The sequence below is a fragment of the Chelonia mydas genome, chromosome 8 (assembly GCF_015237465.2).
Source record: "Chelonia mydas isolate rCheMyd1 chromosome 8, rCheMyd1.pri.v2, whole genome shotgun sequence".
Classification (NCBI taxonomy): domain Eukaryota; kingdom Metazoa; phylum Chordata; order Testudines; family Cheloniidae; genus Chelonia; species Chelonia mydas.
Window position 1 is genome coordinate 26,118,635 of NC_057854.1, and position 14,078 is coordinate 26,132,712.

A 14,078-nucleotide genomic window follows, 5' to 3' on the forward strand; every position below is an offset into this window, starting at 1 on the left:
TTCAAAGGTCTCCAAATTGTACCTAGAAATTATGTGCATGCAAAACCTGACATCTCTGTTTGTGAAAGAGCAGTTCTGTGAACAATAATACGCTTAGTACATGTAGATACTCATTTAAATATAAAATGATGTTTCTTGCATGCACAATTTGGTAGGCATCCAAAATTTTCAGGGTAAATTTTGAAAGGTTTGTGAAAATCTGATCTTTCACGTCTAAGCATTAAATAATGTAACATTATCTAAGAGAATAAAATGGTTAAAATGACATCTCAGGCAGAAGCAGTTATGCAAAAAAATCAACAGGCAGCCAGTATTCGTTACCAGCATGTGTAGAATGCCATATTCAAAAGGGAAACATCTGATGTTCTTTGCCAGCACTAGCTTCCTGCTAATTCAATTGGAATATCTTTTTTGTTACCCAGAATACAAAACCAGTGATGGAATACTTCATTTAAAAAAAAAAAAATCTTTAAAGGCTAAATGGCAACTCATCTAGCTCTCCAACAAGATGAAAATCTCAATATTAGCCAACTGCCTATTACACTTCAATTCTGTATTTTTGGTAGTGCTGTATGTTTTAAAAAGATATATTACTGATGCACCAGAGCAAGGAGAATAAAGTGAAAATCATGGCTGAATCATGATTTATTTCTCATCATATTTCAAAGTCTCTGTTGCATTCAAAAAAGGGAAAAAAGGAAGCAAAGTATCTTACAAGAAACCTCTTCATAAATCTGTTAGAAGGAAGGTGCAGTGTGGCCTAGTGGATAGGCGCCCTGGGCTGGGATCCAGAAGACCTGGGTTCTTTTACTGGTTCTGCCACTAGCCTGCTGGGAACCCTGGGCAAGTCACTTTATCCCTCTGTGCCTCAGTTTTCTCATCTGTAAAATGTGGATAATGATGCTTTGAGATTTACTTCTGAAAAGTGCAATATAAGAATATTAGTAGCATAGGCACCAACTCTGTGGGTGCTAGGGGGCTACACAGTGCCCCCCCATCAGCTCTCCTGATCCTCCCATCACCGCCCGCCTGCCAGCTGGCCCTGCAGATCAGCACCTCACCCTCCCTCCCCATGCCTCCTGCGCACCGTGATCAGCTGTTTCATGGCATCCAGGAGGCTCTGAGGGGAGAAGGGAGGAGTGAGGATGTGGCACGCTTGGGGGAGGGCCAGAACTGTGCGGGAAGAGGTGGAGTGGGGTGGGGCCTTGGGGGAAGGGATGGAGTGGGGTCGGGGCTTGGGGCAGAGCCAGGGGTCGAGCACCCCCCCCCCAGCACTTTGGAAAGTCAGTGCCTGTGATGAGTAGTAGTACTCTAGGTCAGTGGTTCTCAAAACTGGTCCGCAGCTTGCTCAGGGAAAGCCCCCGGTGGGCCGGGCCAGTTTGTTTAACTGCTGCATATGCATGTTCGGCCGATGGCGGGTCCCACTAGCAGTGGTTCGCCGCTCCAGGCCAATGGGGTCTGCGGGAATCAGTGTGGGCCAAGGGATGTGCTGGCCGCCCTTCCTGCAGCCCCATTGGCCTGGAGCGGCAAACTGCGGCCAGTATGAGCCGCGATCGCCTGAACCTGCGGACATGGCAGGTAAACAAACCGGCCCGGACTGCAAGGGGCATTCCATGAACAAGTGGTGGACCGGCTTTGAGAACCACTGCTCTCGGTACTGACTAGGGCTGTGCAAGACTGAGGATTTTTTAGGTATCTCTTGCAATGTTCATAGTTTTGGTTTGGATATTTTTTGCTCCCATACTTCCCCTCTATATACTATCCCAAATTTGCAATCTTCCAATACTTAACAAAACAGTAATTTCACTGAGAAAGAACATGGAAAATGATGAACTTCCACCATGTTTTCAGTTAAAATAATTCTAGACTAATTTTTGCATAAGAGTTTCACAAAAGAGATTTGAAATCAGAATGAGTTATGAAACTGCAACAGAATGCACAAAGTATGAATCTTTTTGAAATTTGTTTTGTATGTTTCACGTACACCTGTATCTCTCCTAATTTATTTGATTCACAGGAAAATTACACAAACTGTGGATACTTATTTGAACCTCTGCCAAGGTATTAAAGAGTCTGGGAAATAAGTGGTCTATTTCCCCTCTCCCAGATCTTCAGTAGAGTCCTGCAAATCTTATGGATATCCGCTTTATATCCACAGATATCCACATCTGTGAATCATTTTTGTGGCTCGTGGATGGATGTGGATCCAAATTTTATATCTAAAGCCCTGCAAATCTGTGGACATCCACTTTGTACCTGCAGATCATTTTTGCAGATTGCGGATCAGATTTGCATCTGATCCGCAATCCGTAAAAATGATCCACAGATACAAAGCTCTAGTCTTCAGTTCCAGCTCCTTGCCCTTTAAAATCAGGCCTTTGTTTAGGATGTCAAATAAAGTCTGTCCCCTTTTTGGGATTTATGCCATTTTACCTGCGGCCAGTAGAGGTAACTATACCTGCCCACTACTCTAGGTTATAACCGAGTGACCCTATACACAACAGCCACCTACTGTTTACTCCAATCCGTTGCGGCTATTGCCCTGGCCCTTTTCCTACTGTGCCCCTTTTATTATCTCCAGCCCTATCTCAGGGCCAGCATCTTCAGATTCTTCTCTATCTCAAGGCTAGAGAAGAGTACCCTTTCACTCTTCTGGTCCCAGCCAAGAACTGACCTGCTAAGGCCCTGTGGCTCCTTTTATGTGAGCCTACTGGACTTTGATTGGCTGCTTCCGTGAGGCTTTCTAGGCAGGACTGGAGGACGCAACTTCACTGCTTCTTTCCTGTCACTTTGTTGCTTCCTGGGGCCTTTGTTGCTTCCCATAGGGCCTCCCTGTAAGGGACTGCAAGGCCAGGTACACTCCGGCACTCACCCCTATAAGGATGTTAAATTTAATTACATCATGGTAACCATTGCCAAGCAGTTCAGCTATAGTTACCTCTTGGACCAGAGCCTGTGCTCCACTTAGGACTAAATCAAGAATTTCTTCTCTCCTTGTGGGTTACAGGACAAGCTGCTCCAAGAAACAGTCATTTATGGTATCTAGAAATTTTATCTCTGAGGTGACATTTACCCCAGCAATATGAGGGTAATTGAAATCACCCATTATTATTGTATTTTCTGGTTTTGTAGCTTCTCTAACCTCCCTTACATTTCACAATCACCAGCACCATCCTTGTCAGATGATCAGTAGTATCTTCTTACTGCTATACTTTTATTCTTCAAGCATAGAGATTCTATGTACAGTTTGAGTCATTTAAGATTTTCAACTTATTTGACTCTCTGCTTTTTTTTTTTAAATATAGTGCAAGTTCCCCACCAGACTTACTCTGTCATTCCTATATTTTTTGTAGCCTGGTATTACCTTATATACTCATCACTGTAAGTGGCATAAGTTAAAAAATAAAAATACTTTGCACTTCTGTCGTGTCATTTAATGCACATGTTTCAAAGACCATTATGAAGGTGAGTAAATATCTTTATGTCCATCTTATAGATGGGGTAAGTGAGGCACACAGAAGTAATGTGACTTGTCCAGAGATAGCCATTGACTAGCCATTGACTAGCTGTGTATCTGGTAGTAGAGTGTAGGTCTCCGATCCTGATTCCCAAACTTGTGCTCAGTTCACTGGATTACAGCACACAATTGCATCTTTAATCTCCCTGGCATTTACCCTTAATGGCTGGTCTGTTGTCTGAGGATACACCTTCTCTTCTTCTCCCAAGGCTGCTCAGTACAATATTGTCTGCTACTGTTAAGTCCCATGAATAATTCTCTTCTGGTGTCTGAGAAGAATTTATGAAAGTGCTGAGGCTGGGCCAGAACACTGGCAAGCCATCCCATTATAGTGGTACTGGACCTGCAGGATAGCCTCATCTTCCAGGGGCATACAGACTGATGGCTCCATTGGTACAAGGTTACTTGTGCCATTCGGAGCTGTTATTTGATGAGCATGTAACTGCTCCAAGGTGCTCCTGAATCGGTATGGGTTATAAAAAATGGCATTAAAATGTAGCACTTATGGGTGTCCTATACTATTATAACGAGCCCCACTACAAAATATTACTCTGATTCATGACACATCTAATCATTTCATATACTTAGTAGTGTTATCACAAACTTGGAGAATAGTGTTATAGGTGATCCAAATATGGCTTATAGGCTCTAGCCCTTGGTGGTTCTCTAATAAAACTCACACACATCTAGTAATAGTCTAGTCTACACTGGAGCTGATTTAAAGGAAAAGGTGCAAGCACTCTGTGTAGTGTCCTAATTCTACAAAGTACACAAGCATTTCTAATTAAGCCCCTAGAACACCGTCCTTGTCCCCTAGGGCTCCTTCAAGTCCCCCTTTGATCATATAGGATCCTCTTTGATCCTGGAATATTTTGTCATATTGTTTTATACCATATAGAAGTAGTCATGTGTGATTTTGTTGGGAGACAGAAGCACTGGAGAAATCAAAAGGTCTATGGTTACTGGCCACCTTTGCCCTAAGGAAAATTTAAAATAAGATTCTGAGCATTACTTGATGATTACAGTGGGGGCCTTGTCCTGTCACCTTCCTTTTGGCATGTCATATTTGTAACCTACATGTTCTGCTTGACTAATTTCTCAAGGTTGATCTGCCTTTCCAGTTCCTGCTCTTCTATCAGTGCCATTGACTATTTGCCCTGTAAAGAGGCAGGAGGACTATTTCTGTCTGAGTCTTTAGCTGATCTCATTTGTCTGCAGCATGTTCCTGTATCCCTTGATAACTGCCTTCCCAGTGGGGTCTGCTCTTTCAAGCCTTGCATTAGAGCAGATCATAGTCCCTTTGCTCTCAGCCCTTCATGGGCTACTTCTCTTGTCTGTGACTCTCTCAGGCTCTAATTTCAGCTGTCTACATTTTGGTTTCCCTTTTGTAGCTAGGCATAAGGATGCTGCCTCCTTTTTGCTGTTTTCACACTAACTGTCTCTTTGGCACTTCCTATTTCACACATGTGATCCAATAAGGGTAATCCTACACTGTCTAAATAGCAATTAGAATTTAACTAGGGGTGCCATGTTCTTGATAATTGATTGCTGAGATAATGGGAAGGGTAGGGTGTTTCCATTAAAGCTGCTACTATTTCTGACTGGCATCATTTACAAAATGGTTACCAGCAGATACACTGGTTTATACTCCCTAGATTAATGGGTTCTAGCTGATGGCAGGCTAAGCTTCATTGTTAATAATGGCGAGGTGGGGCATAGACTTGTAATCTCTGCACTGGTATGTCTGTCCATCTCTGCCAATCACTGCACTCCCTGTGCAGCTCCTTCCATCTGCAGACTGATAACTATAGGTTTTTGCAGGAGGCAGGTGTCAAATTCCATGAGCAGGCGTTCCTGCAGCTGGGTGCTGTTTGTCATTATAATGAGTTGGCTCTTTACCATCTCATTTCAGAATGCCCTGAATGTGCTCGTAACCACAAGTTCCCATATTGCAGCCACAAACTGATTTATGGGTTCTTGTCTCACTGACCACACTGCTGAAACTTAGTCTGTTCCACTAATGCATTTGAAATGGATCTGGTAGGTTTTTTATAGTGCTTGCATGTTCGCTGCATACAAGGTGGCAAAATATGCTGTTCTTATGCCCCCATGAATAAAAGAGTGATGCTGACTTCCATCTGTTCCTTCATCTGGTCACCTTCCCTCCTCCAGGCCCCACTCCCTCAAAAAAATTCCTACTAGCTAGTCAATGGCAGAATCAGAATTCCTAATCACACGTGTAAGTTTGCCTTCCTCTCTGCCAAATGATTCTTTGTAAATAATCAAGGAGGTAGACTCTCAAACAACAAGATGATTATTCAACTCAGTAGTATAAATAACTGATACATAGATCACCTAATTACCTCAGTCCTTCTGAACTTCATTTTTAGGATCTTGTTCTTTAGCAGGATTTCACATCCATTCTTTATGAACCTAGATAAATTGGGTCTTTTAACGTTGTTGACCATGTGACACGCTCTTGATGTGCTTTGCAGATAGTAATTTTTCAGCCCGTAACTAGCCCTGGATCTGAGACTAGGTTTGTGTTTTGTATTAATTCAAGTTCAATTGTTTGGGTCTCAAAGAAGATAATAGGTATTGAATGGAAAACTTGACAGGAAAAACTGAAAATGTGTGGGGTATTTTTTTCATTTTCAAGTTAAAAAATAAGCATTTTGTGTTCTGCCAGAAAAGCTAAGTGTGAGAGGTGTGAAATCAGCTCAGATCACATAATTAAAATTTGTGTGACATTTAGTTCATCATAAAATTTTCACCAGTTTTTCACTGTCAGTTCCCCAGTTATTTCCTTATCTGAATTTACTAGTGACATTCCCAACGGGGATTCTGTTATACAAAGAGCATTAATGCTTGTGATAAGGCTCTATAACCTGAGAGATGATTACAAAATATCATAAGTAATCTAATATGGTAGTATATCTAATATGTAATGAGGACAATAACAAAGCACTATGAAGGGGACATATTTTTGTATAAACCTGCAAAAAGTTTGCACAGACTAGGCCATTTTAGTGTTTCAGATTAAATTGCTTCCAACCACCGCACATTATAACCTTCCCATACAACATTCCTGACCCTTCTGCTTTGCAACATTTTACGTTTGCAGCTGCAGCATTTTCTGGCTTGTTATGGAGAGGTATATTATATGGGATATTCAGTTGGATACTGTTATACATGAAGATCAGCTCTGGTCTCACCCAGCCTGCCCTTTGATACTGCGAGATCATGGTGTAGCCCAGCTTAGATGTCAGTCCTTCCCAATAATTTGGAATTCATTTGAAATAAAATCTCATTTTATGATTCTGAAATATTTGGTTGCCTTTTCTTCACTTCTAGGTAGGAGCAGAACTAGGAGTGCCAAAATACTGGCTCTTCTACCAAAACTTGCAGTCTAGTTTTGTGAACCAAAGAAATGTATGTATATTATTTGCTTTAGTTGCTTGGCACATTTGGATACTTAACTTAAAAGAATCTGTATGTGAAATTCTCCTGTCTCTGATACAGAATTCAGCACTAATAATCAAACTAGAAAAAAATAATCAGGGACTACAAAGATGGAGGAATTAAAATTAAGAGAGTGCAGAAATGGGGGACACATTTGTGGTGTTCCAGTAATCCCACCCGCTGATTGGTCAGATGATTCCTTCTCCTTGGGATCTTCCCACACAAATATTTTAAGCATACAGATCAGGAAAGTGGAGCTAGTTGAAAAATTTCCATTGAAACTATTTTTTAAACAGAAAATGGAGGGTTGACTAAATCAACTTTTGTGCAAAAATATCTTCTTCCAGGTTTTCCCCCGCTGCCATGTGGGCCTGGCTCCCAAGCTGAATGACTTCTCCAATGATATACCATGGCCTCCCATGTTGTACAGCCTCCTCTCAGCATGTTGAGACACTGGTGCATCATGCAAGATGTAGTTTGACCAAAATATTTCAGAGTTGGTTGTTGTTTTTTTGTTTTTCCCCTGAGAAGTCAATTTTCTATGAGGGGGAAAAAATGCTATTTGTCTACTATCTGTACTGGAGACATCCATCCTTTTCACAGGACACAATCATGCCTCCTTTTTGTAGAAGAACAATGCATTCCTCCAACCTGGAATAAGAAAGAGTGAATCCTCTTTTTTCCCAGCCACCCAAGGTTCTTGCTTTTCATGTAAATATATAATGAATTTAGACTAGGCTCTTAACTAGACCCATCAAAGACAACAATATACTGAATTCCTTTCTCAAATGGAGCTTGGGACAGTTAAAAACACAATGCCGTAACAGTTCTATGAAAATAGGTTTAGATTTGAAGATGAGAGGTTTAAGCAATTTGAATTGACTTCCTTCTTACAGAGAACAGTTAACAGCAGCTTAGGGATAATGTTGTTTACTAAGAAAATATGTGCTGCTGTGTCATACTGATATTTCATTGCCTCTCCCATGAATTGACTGGCTTTGTATGTGTGTGTGTATTTTTGTTGAGTTATTTCTGCAGGATATCCCAGTTAAGCTTGACAGCTTGTTAGCACGGAGTTCCTGCCCGAGGGCTGCTTGTAGACATATCTCATTGTACTAAACATCAACAAAATATTTGCACAGGTACAAAGCAATGGGCCAAATTCATCCCTGGGGTAAACAGGCTAACACCAAGGCTGAATTTCACTCTTCACGTTGAATAAATTCTTTTTATCGCTTTGAGTACACGTTTGTGTGACACATGAGCAAAGCACTCTGCTCTTACTCTGTATTGAGAAATCTCAATGGCAGGTGACAATCATACTACAGCAAACAAAATAAGCAAAACCATACTTCTAGATGTGAACTTGCTGAGACTGGAATGAGCTCTGAAGACTTGGAGTCTGATTCAAGGACCACTGTAACCAATGGACTCCTACTGACCTCAGCAGACGTTTGATCATACCCATGATTTTTCGGTCACTTTCCATCAAAAGTGCTATTTGAAATCAGTGGGGTAAAGGGACAATGTAGCCAGCTTCTTGAAAAACAATATTTTGGTTTTGCATTGATTGTTTCACAAAATCTACCTGGGGTAAAAGTAACTATTTTTCATTAAAATTGTGAGTTTTTCACTTGAGTAAAAGTACAAACAGAAGCTCAAAAATGGAGATTTAAAAAAAAAAATCTTGTGGCCTGACTTTCAAAATTGCCATTCCTACAGTACACGCCCTCGAACAGGAAGATATCCAGTTTTCATGCACAAATGTACAACTCTGCATTTGCCACGTGTTTTGAAAATCAGGCTCTTTGGTTTCAAAAAATGTTTGTATATGGTGACAAGTGCTGCTTTCTGCGTGAAGGTTTTCAGAATGCTTTGCTGAGAGGAAAAGGAGTGTTATCTCTATTTTCAAGAATTTTGTCACTCAACCATAAACATCACTGACACCTGGCAACTTGGTTGTGGTGTCTGTGAAGAGTGGATAGCCTTATTCCAGTTCCTAATGGATAGGGTACATGTAGAGGGGTTTGGCTGGAGCTCATCCCCCTCTGGGGTGGTGGGGGCCCACACCGCCTCGCTACTTCCTTCCAATTGTTGACAGGGAATTAGCCTACCCGCTGGAGTCTCTCACCACGGCAGCAGTAGAGGCTAACACAGACAGTTATTCACATCTGGCCCGTGGTTGGCGGGCAATAGTGAGTCCAGGGCTCAGGTCCTCAGGCAGGAAATGAGCAAACAGTTATAATTAGCAGGCCCAGGCCCTGGGTCAGGGTGGGGCAGCAGAGAGTCAATGGCTTAGGCGCAAATGCAGGTAAACAACCAGCCCAGGTTCTTGGCTCAGAGGGGCCTGGGAGAGGGGGAGACTGCCACCCACAAGTTAGATGGCAGGGAATACACAGTCCCACCCACTCCATTGTATCCCAGCCCAGGGCCCTAGCAGCAGCAGAAGGCCTGCTTCTGAGTCAGTGGGGATCCTGGCTGCAACACACTGACATACGCTCTGGCACTGCTACAGCCAGACTAGGGTCAGTTGCCCCCGGGCTACTTCCTAACTCCCCCTGTAGAGGTTTCTGGGTCTGGATGGTGTCCTCCATGGGGTCAAGTACCATGGGCTCCTCTGCGTAACTGGCGAGGGGCAGGCTTGGCAGCTCCTCTGGGTAACTGGCAAGGGGCAGGCTTGGCAGCTCCTCCGGGCTCTGGTCAACATCAGGTGTTGGTTGGGCGGGCCAGTCTTTGGGTCCGCCGCCGGTTGCTGGGGTCTCCCAACCAGGAGCTGGGCTGCAGGCGTCTGGCCTCTCTGGCAGCTGCTCCTCTAGTGAGCTCTGGGGTTGGGCTTTTATACTTCCTGTCCTGCGCCTTGACCTCTGGGGGAAGGGCGCAGGACACGCTGGCTCCACCCACTTTGTTGTCCAGAGGGGCTCTTCCTCCTCCGGAGCGGCTGGGGGCCACACTGCCTCGCTACAGTACCCACTTTACAAAACCCACAATGACATTTGGCATTTTGATTTGTTAGATTGGATGGTCTTCAGAACAGGAACTGTGTGTATACGTGTTTACATGGCACCTAGGAGCCCTAATCCTGATTGTGTGCTACTGGATTATACATATTAATTAATAATTGACAATGTTATAAGCAGGTATAGACCAGATGCGAAAGACTTGGGGCTTGATCCCGTGAGAAGGTAGGGCTCTCAGTATCTTGTAAGATCAGGTCCCTTAAAAAGGCAAAAAGACTAGGTTACTCTTATCCCTAGAAATCTACTGTCTATCTGGGATTTTGCATTTTCATCATTGGTATGGTGATAATGAATGTTTCAAGAACCAGGAAGAGTTCAAGTACATTGTTCTTTGAGAAAGCATGGTTGTAGTCTCATTGGTTTGGCATATATGACTCTTTATGAACTCTAGTTCCTGTCTTCTGCATCCTTTTAATAAGTCCTTCCTGGGGAGCCCCCAGGCTTCTACCTCACAATAGGTGTCCCTCCAGATTTCTCAATCATGTTTCTGTATCCTTCAAGCATTATTTGGTTTTTGTGTCTTAAATAAATAATAGGGTCGCCAACCCTCCCGGATTGGCTGGGAGTCTACCAGAATCAGCCTCAATTTCCTGGTGACTATTAAAAGCAATCCAGGAGATTTTAATAGGCCAAAAGTCCGGCTGGTGGCGCAGCGGGGCTAAGGCAGGCTCCTTACCTGCCCTGGCTCTACGTGGCTCCCACAAGCAGCCGGCATGTCCAGGGGGTCTCCGTGTGCTGCCGGATATGCCACAAACAGCATAAGATGCTGGGTTTTTTTCATTACATCTGTGTGGTTTGTGCTTTGTCAGAAACACCTATACATTAAATATCAATCAAAATCAAGAAGGTAAGTATCCATATTACCAGTGGTGAGCTGAAGCCAGTTCACTAGAACCGGTTGTTAAATTTAGAAGCCCTTTTAGAACCGGTTGTCCACGAGGGACAACCAGTTCTAAAAGGCTTCTAAATGTAACCAGCCAAAAGTGGCGCCTTAGGCGCTGACTCCATGGGAGCACCCAAGGGGTAAATTTGGTGGGTGCAGAGCACCCACTGGCAGCTCCCCGCCCCGCCCCACCCCACCCCTGGCGCAGCTCACCTCTGCTCCGCCTCCACCTCCTCCCCTGAATGCACCGCCCCGCCCTGCTTCTCCACCCCCCCAGGCTTCCCGTGAATCAGCTGTTTGCATGGGAAGCTGGGGCAGGCTGAGAAGCAGGTGGCGGCTTCCCGCTCAGGCCCAGGGAGGCGGAGGTGAGCTGGGGCGGGGGGGCCCGAGGAGGGCCGCCCGCACCGCAGCAGGTAACCCGGGGGTGGGGAGGGAGCCGCGCAGGGGAACCGCTCCCTGCCCCAGCTCACCTCTGCCACCCTCGGCCTGAGCAGGAAGCCGCCACCGAACAGCTGATTCGCGGGAAGCCAGGGGGCTGGGGCAGAGAAGCAGGGCGGTGCAGCACGTTCAGTGGAGGAGGCGGAGCAGAGGTGAGGTGAGGTGAGGTGGGGCCGGGCGCGGGGCAGGGAGCTGCCGGTGGGTGCTCTTCACCCACCAAATTTTCCCTGTGGGTGCTCCAGCCCCAGAGCACCTAGGGAGTCGGCGCTTAAGGCGCCACTTTTGATGTGATCAGTGGGGGAGCGGCCGCTCCCCCTGCCTCCCCCCTAGCTATGCTCCCCCGCCCCTAGGAGCCAGAGGGACCTGCTGGATGCTTCCTGGGAGCTGCCCCAGGTAAGCAACGCCAGGACTCCTCACCTTGCCCCCCGGCAGGTCCCTCTGGCTCTTAGGGGCAGGGTGGGCACCCACTACGGTGGCCCTCGAGACCCTCCTGCCCAGTTCCAGGGGCAGTCAGGGGATAGGGAGGGGGGTGGATGGGGCAGGAGTCCTGGGAGGGAGGGCGTCAAGGAACGCAGGGAGGTGGGGTTGGATGGGGCAGGAGTCCCGGGGGGCGGGGGTGGGCAACGACTCCCTCGTGGGGTGAGGAGGGAACCCATTGTTAAGATTTTGGCAGCTCATCACTGCATATTACTATCTAAATGACTCCCTGCATTTTTTTTCAGACCCCCAAACCAGCATTATGGGAAGTTAGTTAGATGAATCATAAACCCACTTTTAAAAACATGCCAATAACACAGGTTTACAAAACAGAGTATAATAAAACATTGATAAAGCTGAGTAAATCATATCCATTTCAGCACATTCTAACTAATCCAAAGGAGTAACTAGGGTGTGTTAAGCAGGCTTTTTTTTATTTCAATGGAATAACAATCTCTCATCTTCAAAAATTAAATATTTTTATGGGTGACATTTCTCCCCTCTCCTGCTGTTCTCCCACATTTTTAATGGACCTCCTTCCACCCAACCTAGTTTCAGCATTTTACCTGCTGAGGTTTTGTGGTTTTACCCTAGCTGATTATCCATACATGAAGAGAGCAGTTAATCCAATGAAAGACCTTCAGAAATTAGGAAGGGTTAGTTGTGTGGCCTCTCTTAGGTGGAAAGCTGCTCATGGCATTGAAAGGCTCACTCTCTCTCATCCAGGACAGGCTTACTCCTCTGGGTTGGAGCTGACCCTGACAACAAATCCCTAATTGACTAGTTTAGCCACTAGTGAATCAGTCTTCCCAATACAGGTAATTGGCTACTAAAATCATATGATAAATTTAAGTCCTCATAAATGTCACTTATATTTAATCCATAAAAGTTCACTTAGTATATTTCAATTTATTTCCTAACAACTAAAATATTTTTGTCCGCCCCTCCCCCAATCCTAGATTTCTAGAGTAAAAGCAAAAAGGCTTTCTTAGCTTTTTTTAAAGGTTTCCACCTAGTGGCCAAGTATTATCAACAAGACAGGGTATTATCTCCTTCAACAGCATGCCAATGGAGAGGAAATAGATAAATGCTGCAAACTTAAATTTAGTAATGATCCCTACACTAAACGTTCACCCGGGTTGAAATAAAATCTGTGATATAACTTCGATTATCAGGATAGAAATCACTAAATGCAATGTTAATTTCCCATCTATACACTTTTCACAAGTCCTATAAGACATTTTTGCATTAATGCCAATTTCATAGACAGTACAAAATGTGTCCTGATCCATGAAAGGCCATAAGAAAACACCCTGTTAGTGCAAGATCCTTTGGATATAAAGTTTGGCATGGAGAAATGATCTGATATCAGTTTATTAGGAATCAATTTATTGCTGTTGGACAACACATATTAGCAGTTAACCCCTAACTTGTGCAGAGTGTGGCTGTAAAAAATATTAATCAGTCTTGGATGCACAGTGGGACTAGATGAAAAATGCTGGACTGAAGGACATTCTGTAGAGTCATGTGGTATTAGTACACAGGGAGATTTTTCAGGACATTGTCCCTGGCACTTGTGTGTAATATGTCTGAACAAACATCTTCTCAATGTATTACTTCAATCTATTGTGATTAAGTTTTCTCAGCTAATCAAGTTTCAGTATCTATACATGCCTATTGCCCATATAAGTTTTCACATTGTTTATATGGGCAAGAATGAGTAATATGTACCTACAGGGCCATGGGAGGGCCACTTTACTGAATTATGTTATACACTTGTCAAAAGAATTTATTGCATAATTATCATTGTGAAATAACACATTTAGAGGGAACAGTGTAGCAACTACTTAGTAATCTCACAGAAAGCAATGGTGATTCTATGAAACCTGAATTACTGTTATTTCCTGATAACTGTGCAACTACCGCATGTCGCCACTGTGTGTGCTACAGCATTGCAAGGATAAGCAGTACTGTATAACCAGCCCTGGCCCAATTCTTAAGCTGTTCTCACATAGTCACAGTAACAGTACTTTGTGGGTTTCAGCAATACACCCTTTGTAATTGCTCTTATCATGTTGACTAATTGAGATCTCTACAGGGATGCTTGTGTGACGCTTTGATGCTGATAGAAGGGGAAAAATCCCTCTGTATTGTTGGTTTTTAATTCCAAAGTACTTTCGGGATTTCTTTTTGTTTTTAATACTGTGATTCACTTAAGGGTCATAAAAGAAACTGGTTGTGGTGGGCAGAAGCAGACAGTAAAAGGACCAGAAGATTTGACAAA